Source organism: Corapipo altera, unplaced genomic scaffold (genome assembly GCF_003945725.1).
Source record: "Corapipo altera isolate COAL_440 unplaced genomic scaffold, ASM394572v1 63, whole genome shotgun sequence".
Lineage (NCBI taxonomy): Eukaryota > Metazoa > Chordata > Aves > Passeriformes > Pipridae > Corapipo > Corapipo altera.
Window position 1 is genome coordinate 2,974,671 of NW_020884928.1, and position 27,981 is coordinate 3,002,651.

The 27,981-nt window shown below is 37.9% G+C and overlaps 1 protein-coding gene and 1 long non-coding RNA gene across 2 annotated transcripts in view; both read right to left on the bottom strand.

Annotated features, from left to right (window-relative positions):
- The window catches only part of PLXDC2 (plexin domain containing 2), a 255,655-nt gene that overhangs the window by 184,104 nt on the left and 43,570 nt on the right, over positions 1 to 27,981 (bottom strand). The window lies entirely within an intron of this gene.
- LOC113954441 lies at positions 436 to 27,977 on the bottom strand. The gene is made up of 3 exons (XR_003530200.1): positions 27,859 to 27,977; positions 3,667 to 3,754; positions 436 to 525 (listed from the first exon to the last, which is right to left on the bottom strand). It is a non-coding gene; the product is annotated as an uncharacterized LOC113954441 (long non-coding RNA).

Here is a 27,981-nt window from a genome sequence, read left to right on the forward strand (position 1 = left end):
CTATAACACATATTCATTCAAATTTTTAAATTTCTTGGGGATAAAAGTATTATTTGTCTGAAATATCTATTTCAGAACATTAAAATAAACAATTAAAGTAGTATTTGTTATTAATTGCTTATTGCATTTCTTATGTCTGATGAAAAACCTATAGAAGTAGAAAAAACAAACAAAACAAAACAAAAACAGATTGAGCATTCTGCCTGCTGGTGCTTCTATTAAGTAGAAAATCACATATTCCCTGCCCCTGAGGTGTTCTGCTAACAATGTGCTCTTTGGATGCTTGCTCTTTTCACAGCAAATTTACAGCTAAAAGTAAAACCAGGCTTATTAAAAACACACACCACCACCACTACCACCACCCAGCTGAAACATCCCTCTCTCTAACTGAGAGAAGGCTCACAATCTCCTAGGAAACACTTTTTGTAAGCCCAGTTAATAAAATGAAGATTTATTGGTGAAATATGCTAGGTTCTTGGAGACCTTCTTCCCACAGATAAAAAAAAGAAGAACACACCTTTCTTTCTGAAAAAGATGAAAAGAAACACGTGATTGGGATAGGGCTGTGATAACAGGTTTAGGATAAAGCAATTGATGCACAGTACCTGAAATTGCAAATACTTCATTTGAGAAGCTACTGCAGAAGTTGTTTATTGTCAACTTTATCTAGACAACACATGAAGAAGGATTCCTATCATAAAATTAATGTGTCATAGCACCAGTTAAAAAATAACCTCCTTCCTAGCTTTAACATTTTGATCTATCATCCTGTTGTAGACACTATGATAACATTAGGAAATGAAAATATATTGAGAAGCTTAACAACCTTGGATTATCCTTGGTGCCTTGCTCTGAACAATTCCAAGTTCTACTGCACTGTTTCTGGGAGAAAGAGACCATGACAGTACACAGTACTCAATGTAAAACTGCCTTGTGAAATGTTGCAATTGCCCAGTGATGTTGTCATGTTTAGCTTTCTATTATTTTCCTAATAAGCCCTATATTTCTATTTCTACAGGACCACTCCTGTGGATGTAACTGAATCTTTCATAGAACTATCCACCATAACCCTTCAGTACTAATGGTCAGTAGGTCAAGGGTCATTTGTGAAGTTAGCTTTTTTTCCCCCTCATAAGCATCACTTTACAATTATTTGTTTCTCTAACTACCTAAGATTAGCTAAAATGATGAACATTGCCAGGCCTCTTCCTAGATCCCTGATCCAGCACTGTGAAAACCTAAACGTCTGATCTTGATGGCATATGCAGGACCCAAGCATTAAACTTCTAGGGTACCTAGTTCCCTGTTTTGGAGCCACACATTTTACTTCCCAGTCTGAAACACAAAGACAAGAATAAAACCTCTGTGCTTGATACTCATAAATGAACAAACAAACAAACAAATAAATTTGCAGTGTAATGCAAGAGAAAGTTTCTGAACTGTTAATTTATACTGTTTAAGCAGTCCTATGTGCTGCTAAGGTTAATATCCGAATGGATTGTCTGCCACATCTCAACATGGATACAGTATTTTTATAATACAAAGGTGATGTTTATATAGATGTTCCTTTTCTCTCAAGCTATGTTTATTTCAGTTTGCGTACTATAAAAAAATCTGTTTTCAGGAATATTACTTTGAGATGTTTCAAGTAATAGCACGGTTCAGAGTGCTTTAAAAAAATTTGATTGGAAAGATTCTAAAACCAGCCACATTTTTGAGGTCCGAATTTTACTAAATTTGAATTTAAAATCTAGAATCACCACTTTGATGCCTGGCAGTAACCTCTGATTTCACTTGCACATCAGTTCAAAAGTATTTTGTTCAAGATTCTATGTAATATTCTTAATTTCTAAGTCTATCCTCAAAAAGACTAGAAATTGCATTTCTGGCACTGATTTGAATAATTTCACACTATTATATAAATGGCATTAAACTATGAAAACCTGTTTGATGTCCAAAAATGCTTGTTAGCCAGGTGTATTAAAATCACCATAAAGGTTGGCGTTTTCTTGTAAAATAAAAAGTAGCAATAATAATAGTGCTAGGAAAATATTAACATTTGAATGATTTTCCTGTGTATGGGTTAATGGTGCATGTGAGCTGACACAGGCGAAATGTCTACCCAGAAAATAAATTCTGAGCATGAAGGTTTTTGTCTACAGTTGTGGAACACGACAACTTTAATCTAAGCCAGACAGGTTACCAAAGACAAGGTAGCTCCAGAGGTGTGCTTGGGATCAATGCATTCTTGGATCACAAAGAATTTGCTGCACTTGCACTTCTGCTGGCAAGGAAGCTAATGAGATTAAACTGAAGTTGTGCATGCCCATGCAAAGGGCAATCACCATCATCTTCTGTGAGGACATATTCAAAGCCTAATGCAAAAGGTTTTGGTAATGCATAATGTTAGGTGATTCATTTTAGCCACATGTAAACAACATAGCAGGAAGAATTCAAATAGAAAAGATAAGTAGAAAATACTTAACACAATGTATGTTAGAAAAAATATTGTGGAACTTACTGTTTGCAAAGCAATGCAAAATACTCAGCGTAAACATTTATAGATGTTTGAGGCTATTAATCATTGCATAGTTTGCTTCCTCAGGGAACAGAATACATATTAACAAAATTCTTCTATTATTAAATCAGAAGGCAGATTCTGAACAGAATGTCGTAAGGGACTGTGTTGACAGAGTACTGAGAACAATGGCCAGCAGGTCAGGCGCTTAGCCTCTTCTGCCATGATGCAAAGCATCATCCATCAAAATATCTAACAAGGTTGCAGTTTAATGAAGAATAGATTTTTGCTTACAATGTAAAGTAAGTGGTAGCAAAAACTATGGTATATTGTAAACAACAAATACATTACACAAAAGACAAAAATCATCATCATGGCTGGGCTTCGCGAACAAAGATTTGGGAAAGACAAAAACACAGCTACTTCATGTTAACAGTTAAACAGTGCAGTTAAACACTGCACATAAACCCACAAATTTTATAAAAATCACTTTACAAATAGAGAAATAAAAAGAAAGAGAATCAATCAACAAACTATTTTTTCTGATAAGATAGTACAAATCTCGCATTTTTACAAATCAACAAGCTATTTTTTCTGATAAGATAGTACAAAGTTTGCATTTTTTTCTTCACAGTCTGGACCAGTAAGCTTTCATCAGGAAAGTAAATAATGTTCATATTATATCCCAACTTCAGGATAGGACTGCCGACAAACAAGACTGGCAACGGATCAAGAAATTATTTTTTCCCAAGATTAGAAAGTGTCAGGAAAGTTGTTCTTAGCAGACTGTTCAATTCCATAACTCTGCTATTGCCCCTTTTTTGCAACAGGCTCCTCATCAGGCTGAGGAATCACAACTTGATTCAGGCGTTCACATTACTTCTAACAAGCATTTACATGCAATATACTGTGGTTTTAATCCTGTGCAGTGAACGGGACTGAGAACAGCAGTCTGTCTATCAGTAGACATCCCTCTGCCTCCAGCACTGAACTTAGGGAAAGGGAAAGCAACAGATTTGGTTTCACAATCAAAAGTTCTAAAAAAGGCAAAATGAGAGCTCTACCTAAGTAAAGACGCCTTAAATAAAAAATAAAAAAAAAAATTAAAATAAAATACATCAAGAACATATTGATTTTTGAAATACTACTTTTGCTGATGGATTAATTGTCTAGCTTGCATGCTCTTCAAGATAAATACTGACTGAAGTAGCAAGATCATCAGGTCATTTGAAGCCCCTGGATGTATTAATTTATATATTAAAATAACAGAAATATAAAAGATCTCTGTGATTGTAAGGCTTAGAAGAATAAGAATGTAATTTTAAATATTTTATAACAATTCTCTTTCAAATATTTATCTGCTCTTCTATAACACATCCCATTTTTTATTCTCCTTTCTTTCTTTTTCCATTTCTTATTTCACTCTGATATAATTTCTTATCTAGTCTTGCAGTTGCTTTTAGAAATGGAATCTAGAGAAAACTCCTGCTGAAAGATAACAACTCTGTTTGCAGATTAAATAGTCTATGAGGAGATTTAGCACATGCAGGGGAGCTGATTCTGCTTGATGCTAAGCACCATCAGTCATGTTCTGAGCATCAACAACCACAGCCAGCATCACTTCGCTTAAAAGTGGCAGAGTTTTGCTGGATCTAACCCTTTCAAAGAAGACAGAAATAAAAGCAAAAAGAAAAATAAAGCCATGGCTTAAATACGAGTTTACAAGGTCATGTAGTGATAGGATGAGAGGTAATGGCTTTAAACTGGAAGAGGGTACATTTAGATTAGATATTAAGAAGAAGTTCTCTACTGTGAGGGTGGTGAGCCACTGGAACAGGTTTCCCAGAGAAGTGGATGTCCCTGGAAATGTTCAAAGCCAGGTTGGATGGCTGTCTGAGAAACCCGATCAAGTTGGTGTCCCTGCCATTACAGGGGGGCTAGAAGTAGATGAGCTTTAAGATACCTTCAAACCCAAGACATTCCAGGATTCTGTGAGTAATGGAAAATGTTGCAATTTAGATGTAATGTAATGTAATTGTGATGAGAATTTTGTATACATCCTAAAGCCAGAATTACCAATGTCATTTTAAATCAAGCATCCGATATTAAATAGTATATGTACTGAAAACCTCACTTTTGTACAGTTGACCTATTCTCTCAGCTTCTAGAGCAGCACAAAAATCTGAAGGCAATTTAAGAAAGTTTCTGAAACTTAAAATAAATATATGTCATAATAAAGTGACAGGTAAACATTAAGAAAAAAATTTGTATGCTCTAGTACTCTTCTCAAAGCCAATTAAATTAATCAGAGAGTATTTATTAAAAAAAAAAAAGTTAAAATTTAGAAGAAAAAAGAAATTACTGGATTTTCTTTGATTCAGCCTCCCAAAACATTCCCTCATCTCTGACAATAACATACAATATGAAGCAGTATTTCCCTATAGAATATTCTACTTAGACTTACCTAAGACAAAAACCAAACAAACCTCAAATCACAAAAAATCCACCAAAACCCACAAAACCAAACGTACAAAACAAAAACCCCTACCAAAACGAGAATGGTTTTCTAAGTTTTTGAAAATAGGCATACTGAATTATATGCATTAAATTTGGTTAAAGCTGAACCAGCCTCAAGGAAGCACCTTTTCTCTACTTTCTTAACATTCTGTGAGTATTTGTCCATGTTTAAAGCTAAGATATACAGGTGTTCAGACTTTACAGTGGTGGGAGAGACAAAAACAGTAATAAGTCTCAGTCACTGAAATAAGCACTGCACAGTTTCTAGAGTTTTTATTTCACAGTATTTATCTACTGTCCTGACCACAGAGGAGAAAAAAACCAGATAGAGATTTATTTCACTTAACTTTTGCAACTCAGAGTTACTAGTTATATTTAGTCTGAATTAGGTGCTTCAGCTCTTACAATGTTGAAAGACAGACAACACACCAGCAGACTCAGAATTTTATTTGTCCCAGCATTTCACACACCTGCCTTAGACTGGGCTGACTCAAACCTTGTGGTACTTACCTCTCCCTACTGGTTACAAGTTGATCCTGGATAATAAACCAATTAGACTCAGGCTAACCCAGCTCTATAGGCAGTTACAGTTCATGAAATGATTTCCAAAAAAATAAGTCAGACCCATACCTAGCAACAAATTTATGCACCCAAGATATACAGACTTGTTGATTTTGACCACAGTAATCTGGCAAACATCATAAAGGAAAAAAGGAACAAAGCAAATCTCACAAGTATGAGAAGTCCTTGTCTAGTATTTTACTCAGGGGATCATTCTGCCTTTTGCAGTTGCACAAATTCTTAAATCAGGCCACCTTATTTTCACAGGACTACAGGGCATTTACTCAGTAGGAGTGCAGCTTACACAACTATCAAAGTGGAAATTAGTGAAATAACAAATTGGCTCTGCTCAGGAACATTAAAACCACCTTTTTCTTCCCTGCCACCCCCCCTGAAATCAGATTCTCCTTTGTTTATGGACACATATCTATAGCCAGCATACAAGTAAATACAGGATTAGAATATTCTTTTAAGGGTATGCAGAAATGTTCAGAAAGTGATATTTAGTTATCACTATCAACCCTCTTAACCTGCATGTTACGTAAGTCAGGTTTCTGTAAACTCACTTAGCACAAGATCCAGTGTCACTTTCACATTGAGTCCAACTCCGCCTTCCTGCCCTTCTTGAAAATTTGGACAATGTTCACCAGCTTCCAGTCAACTGGGATCTCTCCAGATTCCCAAGACAACTCAGAAACCATCGAGAGAGGTTTTGCGATGACATCAGCCACCTCTTTGAGAATTCTTGGATGAATCCCACCAGGCCCTATAGATTTGTAGGGATCCAGCTGGAGCAGCAGATCCTGCACAATTTCAGGATTGACTGGGAGTTTATCATTCTTGCAGTCACAGTCCTCCAGCTCAGGGCACTGAAACCCCCTTGGTCTGTCATCTGTGTTGAAGACAGAGGTATAGTAAGCGTCAAACAGCTCTGCCTTGTCTCTGTCCCTGTTTGTGAGGTGACCATCCTCATCCTGCAACAGGCCGATGGTATTTCCATAGTGCCCATCACCATCCATGTATTTGAAAAACTCTTTTTCCTGTCTCCCATACTTCTGGCCAGTTTCAACTCCAGTTGAGCTTTGGCTGCACAGGTTTTCTCCCTACAGTGGTAAGCAGCATCTTTGTATTCTTCCCACATCACCTGACCTTGCTTACACTGGGCATTCACCTTCCTTTTTTGACTTATTTTGAAGAGAAGATCCCTGCTCAGCCAAACCAGCCTTCTGCCTCACCTGCTTGACTTCTGAAAGTCGGGAATTGCTGCTCTTGTGCCCTTAGGAGGTGATGTTTAAAAAGTGACCAGCACTGATGGGCCCCAGCACCGGCAAAAACATTTTCCCGGGGACCTTACTCACTAACTCCCTGAGCAGCCTGAAGTTTGCTCTCCTCATGCCCAGAGTTGAGGTTTTGCTAGTACTTTTCCTGCTGTGAAAAGATTTTAAACTCAATTGCCTCGTGGTCACTGTGGCAAGATGGCTGCAAATCTCTACTTTGCTCACGAGATCCACTCTGTTGAGAAGCAGTAGATCAAGGAGGGCATCTTTTGGAGTCAGCTCTCTTAGGATCTGTTCCATAAAGTTGTCCTCCAGCTTTTTCAGGAATCTTCTGGCCCAGGCTATACCAAGTGTGTGATGCTTACAGTTAATTTCTGGGAAGCTGAAGTCCCCCAAAAGGACAAGGGCAGTTGACTTGGGAGTGTCACTTAGTTCCTCAAGGAATAAATCATTGATGTTGTTGTCCTGGCTGGGAGGTCTATAGTAGACTACCACAATGACATCCACATTACTTGTTTGTCCCTTGATTCTTACCCAGAGACTCTCCACTGTGCCATTGCCAACTGTGAGCTCCATACATTCTAATCCTTCTATTACGTACAGTGCCACCCCTCTGCCTCTTCTGCCCTGCCTATCCCTCTGAAGAGCCTGTAACCATCTAACAGGGCACTTCAGCCACAGGACTCTTCTCATCAGGTTTCACTTATGCCAGTGATGTCAAATCTAAGAGACTGGGCTAAGAGACTTCAAGCTTCTCCTTTGTTCCTCATGCCACCTGCATTGGTGCAGAAACATTTCAGGTGTGGGTACATTGTAGCCAACACCATCTGCAGCAGATTGAGGGATCATATTAGTGCTCGTTTCCTCAAGTTTTGGCACATCAACCCATCGCTCATCATAGGTGAGCCTTCTCCATTCCAAGCTAGTTTAAAGCTTTATCAACAGGCCCTGCTAGCTCTCGTGCTAGAACTCTTTTTCCCCTCTGAGATAGGTGCATCCCACCAGGTGTCAGTAGATCAGGGATTGAGTAGATTATCCCATGGTCAAAAAACCCGAGCAACTTTGGAGATTTGCATTGATTGGATAGATCTGCCTAATCCTATCATTATTATTCCCTGTTACCAAAAGGATCAATGAAATCACTACCTATTGTCCTGATCCCTCTACCAATTATCACAGGGCCTTGGAGTCTCTTTTGTTTTTTGTCTTTGGTTGAACCTGTACAAAAATATATCTTGCTAGGGATCCATCACAGCACTAAGACAGTCAGGTGTACACCCTGAGATGTAGTACAGATGATGCTAAATAGTAACCCTTCTTCCTGCCCATCTCTTCTGTCTACCTCTCCCTATTCAGCAAAACATTTCAGACACATCTCATTTTCATGAACTCCACAAGCTTAAACTTAGTTTTAAAAACACTGATGTACTACTGTGCTGATTTAGAAAAATCCAGCAGCCTTGGATTCAACAATACAGAAAAAAGAAGCAGGACAGATCACTATGAACACCTGGAAGTGTCCCAGGTTTGACTTTCAGGAGGCAGGCATGTGTACATGTCTAAACCACTCATGCAGTTAAAGCTATATCATCGAGTTATTAAATTTTTAATGAATACACATTTCTGAATGCTACAGTAAAGCTGGTGATTTCAGATACATTAATTGAGAGAGCTTCATGCTGAATACATCCTCTGCTTAAAATGCTGTTAACAATGTCATATGTGCAAATGAATGCAGTCAATCCATCAACAGTGGTTTTTACTGTGTTCTGGGGCAAAGCACAGGCAATCAAACAATACCAAGGGGAGAAGTGAAAGTTCTGTTCTTCAGTTTGCAGTGCCTTCCAAGAGAGACTGAGAGTCTCACAGTTCCTTGTCAGCGTATGCTGCAAGGAGTCAGAATTCCTTTCATCAAATTTACAGGAAAATGAGAAAAGGTGGAAGTAGAAGGAAGGAAAAAAGACAGAGACAACTCTAAAGAAGTCATTTCATTGTACACAGTGTGTCTTACGGTTGCTGATTAAAAAAAAAGACAATTTGATTCATTAAATGGAGATTGCTATTTTGTAAACATAGACTGCAGGCTATTGATTTAATTGAGTAAATTCCACCTATCCTGGGATATTGTAGGGATGCACTAAGCCTTTTATATCACTCCAAGCAATTTGGCATATTTCTCTGTATTTTACTTTTAGCTCTCATTAACAAGTGTTTATTTAATTTAATAGCATTTGTAGTGGGAGTATTCAATGTGTGCAAATTCTTGTAACCTCTATTAAGAGGTTTCCAGCTCAGGGATACAAGACACAGTTCCGATAAGTAAAAAAGATGGTCAGGTGCCTTTAGCAAGGAGCAAGCCTGACAATGCTGGCCTTCATGTTTTGTGGTGGTGAGATTATAATTGGAAACAATTTGCCAAAGCTAGGCCAGACTCCAAATATATCAAAACATCCAACGGATTTGAGAACTGCAAGGTATTGGTTAACAGAGCCTAAAATTAAAATGTCATGGTGTCCCGGCTTGGAACCAGCAAAAATTCAATGCCTGAAACAGCATTTTAGATAATCATTTCCCCACAGAGGAGAGAAAGCCTAACAATGCCGACACCTTTTCTGTTCCATCTAAATTAAGTTTGAAATTTGAAAGAGCTGCCCTGTTTTTAGCCTTACAAATAGAGCAAAAGAGAAATGGAGGTCTCACTTACACCAGCTCTTATCACTTTGTAGACCAAGGGACTTGACCCTAGTGGGTCCCTTCCAACTAAGGATGTTCTACGATTCTATGAAGTCATGTTTCACTGACTGCCTCACTTTCTCTGTTTGGAAAAGTATGTATTTCCATGGTGCTTGACTGTTTTTCATCATATTCCCAGGGATTTGTCAGAACTATGGTATGCCCTAGAAAAGTACACCTTACTTCTTTTTCAGCAGAAATTCTCATTCATCATCTCTTATTAGGTCTCAAGGTAAAAATTTTCATCTGTTTACTTCAGTTGTTGAAACAAAGCCATTCATCACAGTCCATTCATTCTGCATGAATTACTGGCATCAGGCATAACACATTTACAGTGGTCCCTGCCCTACAGATCAAAAGGTAAAATCTCAAACAAATGCAAAAATTAATGAAAAATTCCAATGTAGAAATGAGTTAACATAAATTCTCCTCTGCTTGCTAAATGTAAACTGACTTTTTTTTTCCTTTTACTTCACTCCATGGCCTGAATGCATTCACAATGAACAACTATGGAAAAAAAATGGATGATGAATAAAATCAGTACTTGTAACACAAGAAATAAAGAAATCTCACCATAATTTACCAAGAGAATGAGAAAACTGACAGAAATTTTGATACTATAGAAATGGAATCTTGCAGTTTTCCTAAAGATTTTGCCTGTGTCCCATGAAGAATGGGACATAAAACTACAAATCTTACATACATCAAACAAATATTCTCAATATTAGGAAAACAGAAGTGATAGTCATACAAATAATAATCTCCTAAGCACATACGGAACTTTGAAAGTAATGGACAATGGAATGAATCATGTGTAGGCATTTGACATGATTAGGGATAGAAGAAAAAATCATGTATATTGATGTCTTCTTTTCTTCCCAAATGATGACCCAAATTTGTTTCTTGCCAGCTGGTCTACAACAGAGCAATCGAAGCAATCAACTCTAAGCCAAGAATGATAGTGATGTTTGCTTCTACAGTGACAAATGCCATCTCAGCTTCCATGTGCTATTTCTTTTAGCCAAGAAATCTAATGATCTCCTTCTATAATAAGGCTGCTATAGCTACAGACAGAAAAAGAGTTTATCGCAAGTGAATAAAGCTCAGCTGTGCAGAAGACAGTTTTCAGACCAGAACAATTTTCTGTGGGAGCTAAAAACCTCACCGTCTTGTTTTTTCCCAAGCGCAATAGAAACTCTTTGATTTTGTTAACACAGTATTTTATAGCATATATATAGTGCACACATAATTTACAACCCCCCCTTAAAAGTACAACACTGTTGGATAAACAATCTCCCACTTGGAGAAGGGAGAAAAAGAATGAACTACATATGACAAACATTTGTCAAGCTACTTAGCATGTTTCTGCAAGGCAGTGAGAAACTCCCTGATAACGGGAGTAGGAAGAAAATAAATGGAGCAAATGTAGAGGTAGCAGAAAAGTGGACAGGATAAACTATTTAAAACAAAACGCAGCAAACACTTCTATTGTTATAAAGGATTAATAGTGCTCATCACATAGGTACCTGTAAATAGTTTGCATAGAAAATGATAAATATATATTGCAGAACTATAAACAGAGTTTGCAGTCATTTCTGAAGGGAAATAAGGTAGTGTAGGTTTATTAAAATTCAAATTAAAGATTTGTAAAATCCTAAGACATCAGCTTTTGGTGTCATGTAAATGAAAGTAGCCCCAGTAGACACAGGAGGATCACCACCATTTAAACAAGATGAAAACTGTGCTATTGTAGTCAGTTGATTTGAACTTATTAGGAGAGCACTTGCCAGCTCATCAAAGTGCGGTCTTATTCCTGTTAAGCTCCTTCTCATCTAGCATCATTCCTCTTGATTATTAACATCTTTATTCAGGTACAAAGGCTAAATCTACTGTAAGACACCTGCTATAAATCTGTTTGGAAGTTTGATTCTGTGGTCAGGGGACTCTAACAGCATGTTTATGCATTAAACATACACATTACAACTACATATAAATTTATTTTCCCTCTTCAGTCTCCCCTTTTACGTATTTACCCTTTTACGTTTCTCTGGACTATGGCTCTCTGAAACCAGAACTGACTTGGTATTTCTGTCTGGCACAGTGTCAGAATTTAACAAATAAGAATTAGTAATGATATTCCAGAGGGTGTTGGGCAGTGCCAGAGGAAAGCTGTCATGAGGTCACATGTCAGCTGTGCCTGCTCACTGCCAGCGGGCTCTAAAGGGTTTTGAGGAGAACCCCTGCAGAATACTGAGCAGGAGAACCCCTGTGGAGTCATTCATCCAAACCCTGCATCCTGCTACCAGAAATATCATACTGGGGAATAAGATTGGGGAAAGTAAAAAAGGCAAGGAAAAATAAAATAAGCAATAAACTAGACACACATATACAGCTAAACTGCTTGGAAGTGAAAACTCAGCAGGGAGGTAAATGTTGCTACATAACTCTGAGACCACATACAACACAGAACCTCCAATTTTCATGCAGTTTAATTGTAAGTTCTTTCCTCCTTCGGGAATTAAATCAGTGAGAACCATATAACTTAGGGTGGCTTGTTGTGGGCTCTATCTCCTGCAATCAGTGCCTGGTTTCATTTTTTCATGAATGCTGCCTCTGTTGTTGCAAGCATTATTTCTTTTCTCCTGTAAAACTGGATTGCAGAAAAAGGTGTGTGGGAATTTTTAGATGGAAAAGTCTGCCAAATTTGAATGAGACAGCTCCACTCATTTCAAACCACATCAAAGGGTAGATGCAGAGGGTGTAAATGACATGCAACTAAGGACTCAATAAGGCATCCATAAAAAAGATTGAAATGCAAACTGAGTGGTCCAAATAAAAAAAGGCTGAGTCTTGCCTTTTATTTTTTAATTAAAAATCCACTCCATGAAAGCCCTGTAATAAGTTAAAAAGGGTAAGTGAATTATCTTGACAATATTTGTAGAACAAAAACAATACAATTTTCTGTGATTGAAAGGGATGTAGTGAAAATCAATTAGAACCAAAATGTGTCCTTCTTTCCTAATATTATACTTTTATTAAATTACTGAATTTTTTCTTGGTATTTTCAATACTTGGTAATATTTGGGTGGAGTTATCCCACTACCCTGTTATTTTCATAAGAAAAAACTAAATAATTCAAAATTACCTGCCATTGCTTCAGAGAGTTTTAAACCAGAGTAATTTTTGACATCACTTCTCATGATTCCAGGAGGGGGAATGTTTCTTGCACTAAGCGCCAGAAAACTACAAGGAAACACTCTACTGAAGAAAAAAACCCCCAAACTAGCTCCTTATTAAGGCAGCTATTCACCTTGAGTTGCATTCACTGTGTGCTTTCAAGCCACATGCACACATTTCCAAGCTTTCTTCTCTCTACAGCCATCCCTCTCTCCCTCCCTCCCTCCACGTTTCACACAGGTTTCTACAGCAATGCTTACAATCGAGTGCCCAGCACACACACAACAGCAAAATATCCCCTAGGAATGAATGAGGAAGAAAACAGCATTTGATGCTGCCTTGAACAGAATTCAAGTAAAATGAAAACAGCAGTCTTTCAGTCATTCATTTAGAGAGTCATTCATTCATTCACTGATATTCTCTAACAATTAGTCTACATAATCCTTTACGGTATTTTCTGATACTGAAGACAATAAAAAGCACCAGAAATCATCTTCTCAGGGAAAGGTGGATGGGTAAGCAAAAGGACAGAAAGGAAAGGAGGTGGTTGCAGAAGCAAATACCTGCTCATATGGTATGACTGGGGGGCTCCTGACCCATTCAGCAGGTTGTGAGAGCTGCGTGGCAGGACAGGACTCACCCTCCCCTCACCTGTGACAGCAGCTCCTGCCTGGCCCTGGGACAGGACACTGCCCAACCCTGCAGATGCACTACATGAAACTGGACCATGCATCTCTGGTTTTAGCAAGGAGCTAATGCACAGGTTCCCCACAGGCAGGCTGAGCCTGAACGCACTTGTTCTGGAAGGTTGCAACAAAGGGGTGAGAACCATTGTCTCCATATATCACCTCTCAGGTATCCCTTAACATGCAGATGCTCTCTCTCCATTTTTGTTGGATGAACATAACCTCCTCAGATTCACACTTTAATGGATCCAGAATTGATCACTCAAGTTGAAAAGCTGCTCTTGACCACTTCTTAATGGGTAGTTTTGTCTGTTATCAAGTTTCAGCATGGTTTGCCATCACACTATCCTTAAAACAAAGAGAACTTAACCTTGAGGGCTTGACTTTCCCTGACTCTAAGTTCCTCATAAGATTTCAAGCTACAAAAGGTGCTGGAGTCCAGCGATGGATCCAGTTCTGGATGCTGGCAGAGGACCGGATTTAGCTCAGTGTGCACATGCACGTCTCCATCTCCAGATCAAGCCCATTACCTCCAGTAAGCAACATCATAGCATTCAGAAAGACATGCAAACAACTCTAAAGATTTTGTGTAAAGGAGAATCTGCCAAATACATGTCCAAGGTTTTCTCTATTTCTCTTCTCTTCTAACTATTTTAAAATCATGTCTCATTTCAAGCCTTAATATGTTTGATTGAAGCCTTCAGTCATTAAGACACTTAATGTCTTTCTGCTAAATGAGGTGCCTCTCTACTAGAATAAATGTTTTCACCAGGATTTCTCTGGAACATAGAGTGTTTGCTTTTAAAAATACCTCATTTTCTAGACAGGTTCTTTTTGTGTTACCCTGTTTTTAGTGCAATTGGGTGGCCTTGATTTTTTTTTTAAATTTTCTGCATTTCAAATTGAAACCTGTCATAATGTCATGTTTTTGTTCTATGTATTCAGTGAAGAAGTTGAGGAGATTAAGGAGAAAAAAGGTCTGTGTATGAAAAAAAAAAAATAAATCTCTATGGGCAAAAATACCTTTCTGAATTCCCAGGAAATACCATTACAGTTTCCCCTATGTACCAGTATATATTAGAACATTATCCTTCATTTCAAATAATATGATGTAGTCTATCATTTTGGCCATGTAATCTGAAAAAAAAAATGCTACTACAAATATTCCCATTTGTTTTCAGCATAAACATGAATTGGAATTTCCAACTATCTCTGTAAAAAAATACAGAAGAACAAAGATTAAACTGAAGCTCACTTTCATTATGTATCACCAGTCTTGGTAGGGCATTGATCCTTTGAATAAGCATTTCCTACAGTAGACAAAACCCACCCAACCAACCCAAACCCTGTTAAAAATAAATAAATAAAACCCTGTTAAAAATAAATAAGGTCAGAAAATGGCTGGATACAGATGTCACAATGCACAAACCTGGTGCAATGTAACAGTGCAACTTAAATGTATTAACTTGCAGCGTTTTATTAATTTCTCAAGTACTACAACCAATTTACAAATAACAGGGACACCATCTGTTCTCTGAATCATGGTAAAAAAAGCCTGCTAGCAATTAAGAGGTTGTACACAAGACACAATTTCTGCAGATTTCACTTTCTTCCTGTTTTGTTTTCTTTTGTTTGCTTGGTCTGGAAACCATGTCATCACACCAGTAGATGGTTTTTCCAGTGTTTTTTTTTGTTTTTGTTCTAGACTACTTAGCTTACAGATGTACTTTTTTAATCAGTGTATTTGGTATTCATGACTAATGCGAATTTGTAGATGAGATCTGAGAGAATTATGTGGATTTAGACTTAGAGCTTTTCCCATCCTGGCAGATCGACATTAGTTGAACATTTATTCTGCTCTGGCTAATGTATTATCTCTCTCTGGCCTCTCAATTATTCTTAGTTTTCCGTTTCTCTTTTTAATAGTTATGGTACATTAGTGTAAGTATTGCTTCTTTTGGGTTGTGCTGTTACTGAGACTTTGCTAACATGTGGACATCAATGCTGTCACAACTATTTCACTGTTACAGATTTTCACAGTCCTCGAGGCTTTAAAGTTAAAAGAAACTATAGATTTGTTAATGCATTTTGCAATTTGATCACGTTGATGCGTTCAGTAACGTGCTCAGATCTTCGGAACAAGTCTGTGGCCTTTGAATTGTATTTGAGAATGATTCTTATGTACACAATACCGTTCTGTCACATGACAGAATTGCTATTCAGATAAGTCAATAAAGACACAGTGAAATACAAAACAAAGTCATACAGGAGAAGTAAATGACGCAGGCTGCAATATTTCTTGATGTCAAATACACTCTCTTTGGCCAAAACAACTTTCCCTAAAAAAGAAGTTCAAGTTCACTACTACCATAATGCCTTGGACAGTTAACTGAGCTTTGGCAGCAGAGACACGATGACTATTTTGGTTTCCATTGCAGTAAGTCTAGTCAACATCAAGTCCTTTCTTTTAATATATCCCTACCCTTGAAAGAGCACATATTCCTCCTGTCGGTAGAATACTGGAAGGATTAGGATGAGTAGGAATTCATCTCTAATTTTAAGCTACAGGAACACCTGGAGTCCTGCAAAAATCTGTACTTATTGCAAAAAAAAACCTTCCACAGACACTGTGCTAAATCAATCCTCCCTGCCAAAACCCTCAAAAGCCTGCGTAAGTGTGACTAGTAAGATATGATTGCATTTGCCAGTCACACCAAACACAGCATTTTTGCTTTCCATAGTGAATGAGGTGAGGACCAGTCTCTCAGAGTAGAAGATAAACCAGACCAGCATCTTCAAAACATCTACACAGAACAATCCTGACTCATGTGACACAGAGGAAGCCAAGGGGCACTTTGGTCACCCTGCCATTAAGAAAGAGAACTTGAAATATCATTAGTTCTTCTCAGCTGCTAAGAGATGCGTTTTGAGATTGACAAAAACTGAGCACATGTAAATTCAAAATTACACAGAGAACATATAAATAGACTTCACATTCATTTACTGAATGAGTTTAACAGCAGAGAATTTAATGCCAGGATTTAAAAACAGAGAATTTTACCACTGCCAGTAAAATTGGCCCAGTATATCTGAGCACAGGCCTGAATTTCCTGGAAGTGAACCTTCATTTCGAAGGAATCCTGCTCTTTCTAATGCCAGCATTGCACTTCAGTAGCCAGAATTGGAGTTGGATCAATGGCAAGCAGCAATTAAGTGGATCTGAGATGAATGTAATAGGTGTATTTTCAGTGTGGAGAAAACCAGCCACACCACTTGCACTAATGAGAGTTATGCTTTTAAACTTTATTTGTACTGTGTGCTGGAAATCCTACTCTGTTTCACTGATCTACAAGGTACTTGACCACTATACTTAAAAATGGAAATTGAGAATGATTATCCTGTTTCACTTTTTGCTTACATAAGTGCCTGACAGTTTAAATACAAATGGAAAGTCCTGACTTATCACTTTATATATAAAAGAGGTACCTCTGCTCATAGGAAATAAAGAGGAGTGGGTAGACACATCTCTAGACTGGATCTCAGAGCACATCACAGGAAAGGGAAAGCACAATCCTGGGCTCCTCTGGCAGAGCCAGTGACACAGGGGATTCAAGGTGCTAGTAGGGACCAGTGGCACCCATTTTTGTCACCAGCAGGCAGGTAGTGTGGATGAAGCAAGCAGGGACAGGACTGGGCTCTCTGACTGGATGTTTTCTGCTACTGGCACGAGCAGGGATGTACACAAGCTGCTCCCTCTGGGCTTCAGAGGTGTGTTCCAAACTTCATGAGCTAACAGAGCCCTCAGAGGCACAACAGGCCAGAAATCATAGTGTTTTTATTTACATTTGAGAAATTATTTGTAGCCTGTGTGTGAAAATGTATGTATAGACATTTGGGATAAGAAAGCTCAAACATTATTTAATTGCTTCACTTGTTCAAAAAAACTTGAGTAAAACTACTCCTTGTTTGTGCTTGTGGAATTGAGCCATAGTGATTACACCAGAGCAGAAATCATCTCAGAGAAAAAACCTAACCACTAACTAATACTTTGCTTTAGGGTGCCTTATGGAAACAGGCTATTCACACTACTGTAGCTAGAGGAAGATTCTATATGCTAGGAAATCTAAGGCTGGCTGCAGTTCCTGTATTTATGTGGATGGTGCATATCTCTCTGTACGTGATCAAATATTTCTTTGTTCTGTCTCAAAAGACACGGTGCTGAAATGTACAAAAATAGTATTTTTTTAAAAAATATTTATAGCAGAACAACTGTGCATTTCAGTACCCTGTCTACTCACAGGATCAGAAGGGCAGAATACCTCTTTACACATAGCTATGAATGAAGAATACCTTTGAAATACCACTCTGGTGCTGCTTGATCTTCTGTTAAACAGAACAGGCTATTTAATGTGGTTTACTGAGTTTTGTTTTTTCCCTGTCACTGCTTGTGACATAATTTCACTCGTAAGAAAAGAGAAGGGTGTATTTTTTTATATGAAATAGATTACGTCTTGAAACAGCCATCTGTAAGGTGGTATTGTTCTCACTTTTATTTAACTCTACATTTCCTAAAGTTTGTATACTTTTTCAAAGTTAAAAAATTGTTCATTTTGGCACTTGGCAATTGGCCTGGGAGAAAAGTAGCACTAGGACTGAAAAATCATTCTTGCAGTGATCAAGATGTAAAAATAAAAAGTTGCTTAGCTAAGGCAGAAAATATCTTTTTATAAGTCGGTCTTTCTACCAGCAACTGATTTCCACCACCAGTTTGAGTTTGGCAACAGGCAAAGATTCTCATTTGCATCTGTGGCACCAACTTATACCGCTATTGTCTGTATCACCACTTCATAACCCGTGGGAATAAAACTCCTAAGGGAATAAAATAACCATACAAGCACCAGGCTCAGTATTACGAGTCTGCAGGTCAGGCACTGGCACAGCAAAGATAAAGCATCTATCATTTGGGTAAATGTGGTCTCTAGGTGAGAAACTTTCTCAGAGACTGGTCCAAGGCAGCATGAATGACCAGTAAGAGTCTGTGATAGAATACAGAAAAGTTGTACTCCAAGAGCAAATACTAACGTAAACAAGGACTATTTTAGAAGTATTGTGGTGGCACATTGCTCCTATGACTACACCCAGGTTTGGGCACTAGCCTTAACTCACTGCTCTGTTTTCCAGGCTCTGACTCTCTGCTTTTACCTGGGACTTGAGCTGAGTCCCAGTCCGCTGGCTACTGTTTTGGAAGACTAAGTAGCCAATGCAGACAGCACAATATAACGTTGCATGCCAGTATTAGGTAGTTCCTAGTGAAAAGCAAGGACCATGATCTGCTCTGGAACCAGCTCAACTGCAAAAAAACATCCACCACCTCTGAAGAAAACTCAGGAAAGGAATTTTGCATTTGTTATAGGTTCCACATGGGTCCCATAGAAGTCAAATATAGTTTTACTGTTGATTTGTTGGAAACACTTTACCTTCCATGCCTGATTTCAATGAGGTTGTTTTTCTTTTTGCTCCTTTCCTCCCTTGATTAGGGCACACCTGATGGATTAACGAGGAAAAAAGAAGCAGCTATTCATTCCACAGCTAGTGGGTCCTGTTTCTCTCTGAAGTCTATCATCCAAAACAGCTACTGATGTTTTCAGTGAATGTCTATCAAATATTTATCACTCTGACTACAGCCAAGCTTTAATTTGAACTCTAACAATGATGACCTCAAGCAAAGCACTTAAAAAAATCACCAGAACCCAGTAAAAGAGAAATTTGATTGTAACTCTCATTTGTAATATGGCATGCAGCCATCATGATTTATCAAAGTATACCAAAAACTGGTGAGTTCATTAGCATACTACAAAACTACTTCCCTACTACTCATGTAGCTGTTTGGTTGTAGTAGTCAATAATCTACATTGAAATCCTGGTTTTACTACAAACAAAACCATGCAAATTTCAAAAGAAGCTATTTAGCTTTTGTGTTCTGTTGCATGAAAAAGAGGGGAAAAGGAAAGGGAGGAAAGAGGAAAAAAGAAAAAGAAAAAAGAAAAAAGGAAAAGGAAATAAAGTAAAAGGTGGTAGGAACTGACTTACTGATTTACAGTTTAGTTAATGGTGAAATAATTTGCTGAACATCAACAAGGTTTTAAAGACACTCTGAAGGACTATCTGAAAGTTCAATAGTGTGTTAAGACTATAACATGCTTCAGTGGTCAAGATAAATCAACAGTCAACAAATCAGGGATCTGTTTTTGAAAAATGGAAACCTGTTGTTCTCTGCTAAATGTTGAATTAATCTGTATTGTGAATGAATATTTTTTGCTGTTTTCAATACCACAAAAAAAAAAAGTAACTCATTACTCACTTGTTATCCCTTCCCTTTTTCACTTGCAAAGCTTTTAACCCCCACAAAGATGATAGTCAGTTGAGAAAAGCAGGAAGGAGCAAGGGCAAATGGCACAAAAGATCATTTCATTTGCTTGACTAGGCACATTAATGAATTCCACTTAGACTGAGAAAATGCAGTGAGCACAACAGCATCATACATTGTTTTAGTTTGAGTGATTCAGAGTTTATGCCATTAAAATGTACAGTAAACTGCAATTAAGCAATTAGACATGAAAGAGCATAGGCTGGGTTGAAATAATGTTAGACCCCAAATGCCTTTTTTGTTTTATGCTTTGAGCAGTTTCAGCTTTAACTCTATTTCAAAATGACATATGCCCTGTCAGAGCTGTCTAGCTGTGGTTATAAAAAGCTATCTCTTTTTCTTTCCTACCGCAAAACAATTCTTAAAGTATTTTGTTCTTACACTTTTGTGTAAATCCTTTCAATTCCTGTTAATTTGTTTGCTGCTCATAGAAGCTGCCTTCCAGAAAGTGTGATGATGGTTAAAAGGCAAGAAATGAAGGGGAAAGACAGGAAAGCTTTCCTTAATATTAGGAGAAATAATAATTTAGTCTACAGGATAGTTTTAGTATAACCTAAAAAGGATGCCAACATGAAAAATTATTTTAATTAAACTATGAGTAATTGTAAAACCTTGTTGGAAGAGATAGATTCTCTGCATCTCTCAGATCAGAATATAAAATATATAAATAGGAAACTCAGATGAAGAATGTACAGAGAGACGAGATAAGGTTAACTAAATTGTAGGGGAGAATTATGGCTATATCTCATTTTTACATTTTTTCCAATAATTTCCTGGTGTAAAAAAATCCAGGCCTCAAAAAGAGTCAGTGATGAAGTCTAGCCTACATGCAGCAATGAAACGAATAAGGGAATACATTTTAGTAAAAGAAAGAAGAGATCAATACAGAAATCTTACAACATAGGACTTCATAGATGATGCCAGTGTTTGAAATGGTCTAGGACATCAGGATATCTTTTAAACATATGTTTTGGTGATCTCAGTTGAAACCCACAGAATGAACTTTTATAACACCAGCAGGTCAATGTGTTTGTATCAGAACTTGTAAATATTCATTCTGACCACGGGATGACATCATTCTGATTCTCATAAAGCATAGATGACAGTTGTTGAAAGTTTTAGGAAAAGATTAGGGAAAAATAACTGTCATTATATAGTTTTGCTAAGGAGAGTTTAAAAACAAACCTCAAAAAATCCTACAGAGTTTAGAAAAAAGGATAGCTACATTTAACGTGTCATAGTGGGATTTTTAAGCACTAGCTTTCACATTTTCACATGTGTATTAAATTTATTTTTAGGATATTTTGTTGTATCCCAAACCATATCTCTTTTGGTAGAAACAGGAATACTGTAAAAACTATTATTGCTTAACAGCTACTAATCAGCAAGGTATGCTTCCACTTTCATTTCCAAGAGGGAAAAAAAACCATATACTAGATCTGTAGGTTTTATTTTTTCCCTTTTCATTCTTTTTTCAAACAGAGTGTATGTACTTAAGCCATTAAATTGAAATATTAAAAGTAGGCTTAAAGTCTCAAAAAGTAACTAGTGAGATGTGATTTAGGGGAAAACATGCCAAACAAACCAACCTCACCACATTTTAAAATTAGAAAAAACAGGTATATAAAATGCATTATAATGTGTTTCACATCTGAAGCAGCTGGCACTAAACATCAAAAGGGTCAAGCTGGGGAGACTGAACACTGGCCGGATTCAATGCCACAGATTTTACTGGATGAGACCATCTCTCTGTTTTCAGCATTGACTCCCGATCACAGGCAGTATAAGACCTTCCACAGGGAGCTTGTGATCAGCAAAAGCAAACAGTGTTTGTGAGGTATCAAAACCTTCCCTGCTCTCTGCATAGCAGGAAAAATGTCTGTTCAGGCTCCAAGGCAAAACTTGGTTCCCAACAAAACAACTGTCGTGAAAAACAAATGAAACCGAACAAAACCTTTCTACCCTTTTTGTAACCCACACACTAAGATATCTTCAAATAGCTTATTCATTATTCTGTGGGGAGCCTTCCGCAGCACTCCTAACCTCTGTGCAGAGCCAACTGCACAATAAAGAAATTAGTGACATTTGTGAGATCATGAGATATTTTGGAGAGAGTGAACTCTCATTTTTTTTTCTACCCAAGTGACTGTCTAGCTGTGTTCCTGCCAAAAATTTGTTTTTCTCTTTCCATGTTTTCTGTTCTTCCTTTTTAAATTAAGGTCAGTTTGGAGTCAAAGATTTAACACAGCTGAGTTTTCGGGTTTGTATTGAGAGTAGTCATTTACTCATTTGAACTCTAAAATTCAAGTTTTCTTAATTTCTCCAAAATTTTTGTCATATTTGTACCATGTAATTTTATGAACTCAGCCATATTGCAACTATATAGTTAATCAAGTAAGAAAATGGGGGTATTAAATATTTTACATTTGGATTTTAGCATATATAAGTCTGTAAGCAAAAATGCAAAGTTCAGTTTCCTGATGTCTTCCCAAAATAATGAAAATAAATGTAGAGGTTACGAAAGCACTTGGCTCAGCAGACTTGCAGACTAATGTCCTCTGTTTTTCAGAACAGGAGGAATGTGGATAGTGGCCAGGACATCTGTCAGACAAACTCCATCAACAACCAGAACTCAGCAAGCCAGAAGTGTGCAATCTAATAATCCTGGTAGATCAATATTATGTAACATTGAAGTTGATGAACTTGCAGTACAAAAGAATTTATCTGTGACCAATCATGATCAGTTTATAGTGTGAGAAGACTACCTGAAAGGAGGTTGTAGCCAGGTGGGCGTTGATCTCTTTTCCCTGGCAACCAGCAGTAGGACAAGAGGGCATGGGCCCTCTGCCAGGGGAGGTTTAAGTTGGGTATTAGGAAGAAATTTTTTACAGAGAGAGTAATCAGACATTGGAATGGGCTGCCCAGGGAGGTGGTGGATTCACCATCCCTGGAGGTTTTTAAGATGAGACTGGATGTGGCACTTAGTGCCATGGTCTGGTAACCATGGCGGTGTTGGATCAAGGGTTGGATCTATAATCTTGGAAGTCTTTTCCAACCCGGTTGATTCTATGATTCTATGATTCTATGATTCTATGATTCTATGAAGACAGAATTACGGGATTGATACTGCAGGACAAACCAAGTTTGCTTTTTTTTTTACTTATTTTAAAAAGACAAATAACAATCACCAAAATCAGCAGAAAGGATAAGAGACTAAAAAGAATTATGTCTTTAAAGCAAACAAATAGGAGCCAGCGTGATTTATCAGAGAGATATAACAGGTCATCAGTACACGACATATCAAAAAAATCTTAGGATCATTATTCAGAGATTAATTATCTCTGAGGGTCATGTGGTCCAACCCCTTCCTCAAACCACGACCGATCTTGCAATTTTTTTTCCCTAAAATCTAACTAGATTTCTTTTGTTGCAACTTGTGTCCATTTCTACTTGTCCTATCACCTTTTATTTTTAGCTGCAGACAGCCGTGAGGTCCTCCCTCACCATTTTTCCTTAGGGTTTAACAGTCCCAGGCCCCTCAGCCTCTTCTCACCTTATCCTTCTTGTCCTTTTTCTTCCAGAAATGCTCTGTGCCAATAAACCTTCATAAGGAACGGTTCTTGAAAGGTAGGAAATGCCAATGCAAACTTACTTAATCCTTGAGTATGCTTTATTTACACAGTTACATGAGTTATGAGGCAAAACTCATCTTCAGTGAGTACACAAAGCTGGTACACTATTTAATATAGGACCTCTCTTATGTTGTTTCCAGAGCTAGATGACAGGCAGTAGAAACTTCCATGGCCCAGAGCCTGACCTGACAAGACCACGGAACAGAGCCCTCAGGTTCTCTGTTACCAGAGCAATCCCTTCTCTCTCTTCTCCTCCTGGTCATACGGTCCTGCCCTGTTGCCCTGTGCTGACTCTTAACTTTAGCCTGAACACTTGGTCAGCCAAATCACCTCACCAAGCTGCAAGGGACTTTTTTGGATTTTTTTTCTCACTTTAAGAGTCAAATCATCTGTCAAAAGCCAATGCACAAGAGGGACTGTAGCTAGGTAGCCAGACTTGGGGGCAAGAAATGGATAGAAGGAGCACATCCTGTTTTGACTGGAGAGATTGTCTTGTATATAAAAGTAACAGACGTGCCTCCAACAGATCTCTAGTAATAATGTGTATAACAAATTCCCACATGATAGAATCCTGTACAGCCTATGTTTTAGGTAGAGAACAAAGGACAAGAATGTGTGAGAGCTACAGAACTGAATTATCACAACTTTGGTGAAAGAAGAAGATGACATTTCCCTTCCACCCCGACTCTACAAGAGTCAGGACCAGTGTCAGGATCTCAGTTTTACAGTGCACAGGGAAAGCAATCAGAGTGGAGATCTGTGAACAAAGTAAGAATATATGTTAAAAATCTCCACCTTACTGAGTCTAAATTGTCTAGTTAATCAGGTAGAGAGCAGAATTATTAAAAAAAAACAAAGGAGAGAAAAGTAATTCAACTGTCTTTACAGCATTGCTTTTGAAGACACGCTCACCTCCCCCTCACTGCCTCACAGTGCAGTGCGACAAAGGTTTGATGTTTGCCTCAATGGAGAGCAGCATCTTGTGCAAGGAGTTGAAGACATACAAATGGCAGCATTTTTACTCGCCTTTTCTCTCAGCACCTTCAGATAATTTCACTCCTCTTCAAATAAAAAATGCAAAAAGTCAAGGCTACTACAAATACAAAGGAGGTAAAATCAAAGCAAGATTACTAAATTCTAGCGATTCTTTTGTAAGTAAGTCAGAGCCATGGCAAACTGCTGATAATGTAAGAACACAAATAGCCCTGGAGTTACAATGGAGGAAACAAGAGTCTCCTTTCTTCCAGTGTAGACAAGAAAGTAATCTTCTTTTATTAGGCCATATTTCCCTGCACTTATCACAACTGGAGCAATAAGATTTCATACTGTGGACAATCACGCATTGCACGTTCTTAATTGTAATCAAAGTTTGGAGTTACTAGATTCGCTAATTAAATATTCTCCTACTGCCTTTAACATATCACAGAATTATAGTAGTCTCATAGCTCAAATACATCTGTTTGAGAGATCTGACCTATCCCTACTCCTGAATGAGTCTTCATATAATTACAAAAGCCACAAGTAACACTATCGATCATCCCATATACTTACTGATGAACTGTGAGTGACACAATTCCACAGAGAGCAATACTGAAGGAAGAAGCTGAGCAGTCAGCAGGCCAGACATGAGTGCAGACCAGAAACTTTCAATTTGCATTTGGACTTGTTACTGTCCACAGATTAAACTCATTCAAAATTTCCATCCAGCCAAGGCAATCAGAGGAAACAGGAAACAGAAAGGATTCAGTGACATGACTCCCACATGAGGCTGGAGAAAGCCAAAGGCCAGTTTTGCTGTTCTTCGTCAATTAATATCTCCATGCAGTCCTTTCAATTTAGGGAAGGCTTCAACAAATGTTTGTTATGATTAAGCATCACTTTAGAAAACGCTGGAAAGGTAAATAGGGTAAATGAAATCATGGAAGTCAGGACATGGTCACCCACTTGCAATGGAGGACTTTCATGGTGATGCTGAGGGCAAATGGCAGAGTAACTGCATGCAGAACACGCTGTGCATTATTAAGACTTGGCAATTGCACAACTGATTAAGAGCTCACGACCACAAATGCTTATTCATGGAAATAATTGCTATTCAGATAAGAAAGCCTAATGAAAGCAATGGATCTACTAAGATGCTCACAAGGACTGAGGTCAGAGTAAGACTCATCTACAAGCTAAAAACAAACTACAGCAGCCTGGCTTATTCTCTGTCTTAAAGAATAGTCACACACCGTTCTAAAGCAAGAAAGTAGGGCCTCAGTTTTAGGTCAGGTGTTTCCTTGATAACATTCTATGCTGTGTTATGCAAGAAATTCCCATAATCTAGCTAAGCAGTAGGTGGAAAACAGTCCGTGACGGATTTAGCAATCTCTACCAAACACTCTGGCTAATTATACAACAATAAAATGCATTATTTTTATCTTCTGCATTGAAAAGATCTGAGTGCAAAATGTGATAATAACTTTAAAATAAACTTTGTCCCATTTTATACAACACAATAATAACAAATAAGATACAAAAATAAGGTATGCTATAGGATTACAACACTATTGTCCTTTTGCATTTTGCAATATTAGAAGTAAGAATTCATATTGCAATGCTTCAGCCCTGTTACTCACTGTCATTTCAACAAGTGCTTTAACAGAGCACACAGCAAAGATGGTTGACTTGTAGCTTCCCAACTAAGCAGTTCTCTTGTGCTGATCACAAAGCAAGTATCTTCCTGGTATATGGTTGGCAATAGAAGCAATCAGTCATAAAAACAACTGAGAATGTCAAGAGGGAGCTGCTGAGACCAGGCTTGCTGGGTTACACAAAGCACAGTGGGCCACCCAAACCAGACTAGTCCCCAGCATGCCATGATGCAGCATTAGCCATGTGACTGCTTCTTGCCTTTGAGACCCACAGTTGCCTTTCTGAATCAGGTGCTGTGCAATTTGTGGCCACATAAAGGCTCCCTTGGGAATCGTCGGACCAGAAGCAATCTGAAGTGTATCTAACATTGGATTAGAGAGATGATACTTCTGTAAAACTCTTTTGCCATTAAAATTCCATTCATGGACACATATGTCTTGGTCTACAACTCAAGATGGGTGATGAGTGTTAACTTTAAAACTTTAGGTTTTCAACAGGATTATCAGTTGCATAATTTAGCCAGTAAAGTTCTGGCATATTCTTTCTCAGATCCACAGACAAAATTTCTATAGACAACAATGGGGACAAAATATACACAGAAATGAAAAAAAAGCAATCCTTTCCTAGATTCATAGAATATTTATCATATTCTTTTGAACATGTTAATGTAGATTCCACACAGCAGTGATGGATTTCCGTTTTCACAGTCTATGTCATGTTAATATCCATATTTTTCTGCCTCTAGGTTTAGCATTTGACAGTGAGCCATTAGATAAACTGTGAAGTACAAAGGGAAATGCAAAACAAAAGCATGCTCAGGGTTTCTACAATCAGCAGTGCAGACTTTGCCAGATGGAGCAGATGATATGGTCAATGAAGGTGTAGAAGGTGAAAGAATTAATCTAAGGAAATTAACAGGATGCCTGACACCAGACTGCTCCCCAAAATCTCTTGTGTCAGCTTCAGCCGTGTATGCAGTCAAGTGCACATGGTAGACATGCACTAATTATGTGTGCCTCTCTCTGCTCTTACTGAATTTATTGATTGTTTTTACTGTGCTTCTTTTCCATTATTTAGTTTGGCCAAGAAATCTCCACTCCAAACACTTTGAATTGCAAATTACAGCTGCCAAAAAACTAGCCTCTAACACTGGTTCTTGTGCATTTTTCACATTGTTTCCCAAAGCATCAAAAAATGCCCTTTCTTGAGAACTGACACCATCATATTCCCATCAGCAGCACATTATGCTTGCAGAGTGCATCTACAATTATATCTGGATTTTCCATGCGTATAGCTGTTTATTTGTCCCCACACAATTTTTTCATCTTCTTTTAAGAGCCACTGAAGATGCAAGGGAAGAAGTACATAGTCCAGGATGACAACAGAATTTCTCAAGATAGACTTCTGTGGTTCCCAATATGTTCCATCTTCAACTATTCAGTTATGAAATTTGGAAGACTTGGATAAAAAGGTCTACTTTCTACAGCAAGGGCTGATTTTGGGTGCCTTGTACTACAGTCTCAGAATTTTCTACACAAAGTGTAGAAGAAAGTATCTTTGTGTAAAAAATTTAGTGATAATAACTTTGAAGAGATGGAGTTTGCTTCCATTCCCACAAGGCATATATGTGTTCGTGAGCAAGTTTATGCAGAGGAAAGAAAAGGCTTATAACCATTTTGTTATTTAGAAGACTCACACTTACTCCCTGCAGTTCCCTTTACTTGTATTTAACTCTACTCCAAGTTCTTCCTCTTAAAACTTCTGCAGGTCCTCAGACAGCCTGTGACACTGTGCAGGACAGCCAAGGTCAGAGAAACCT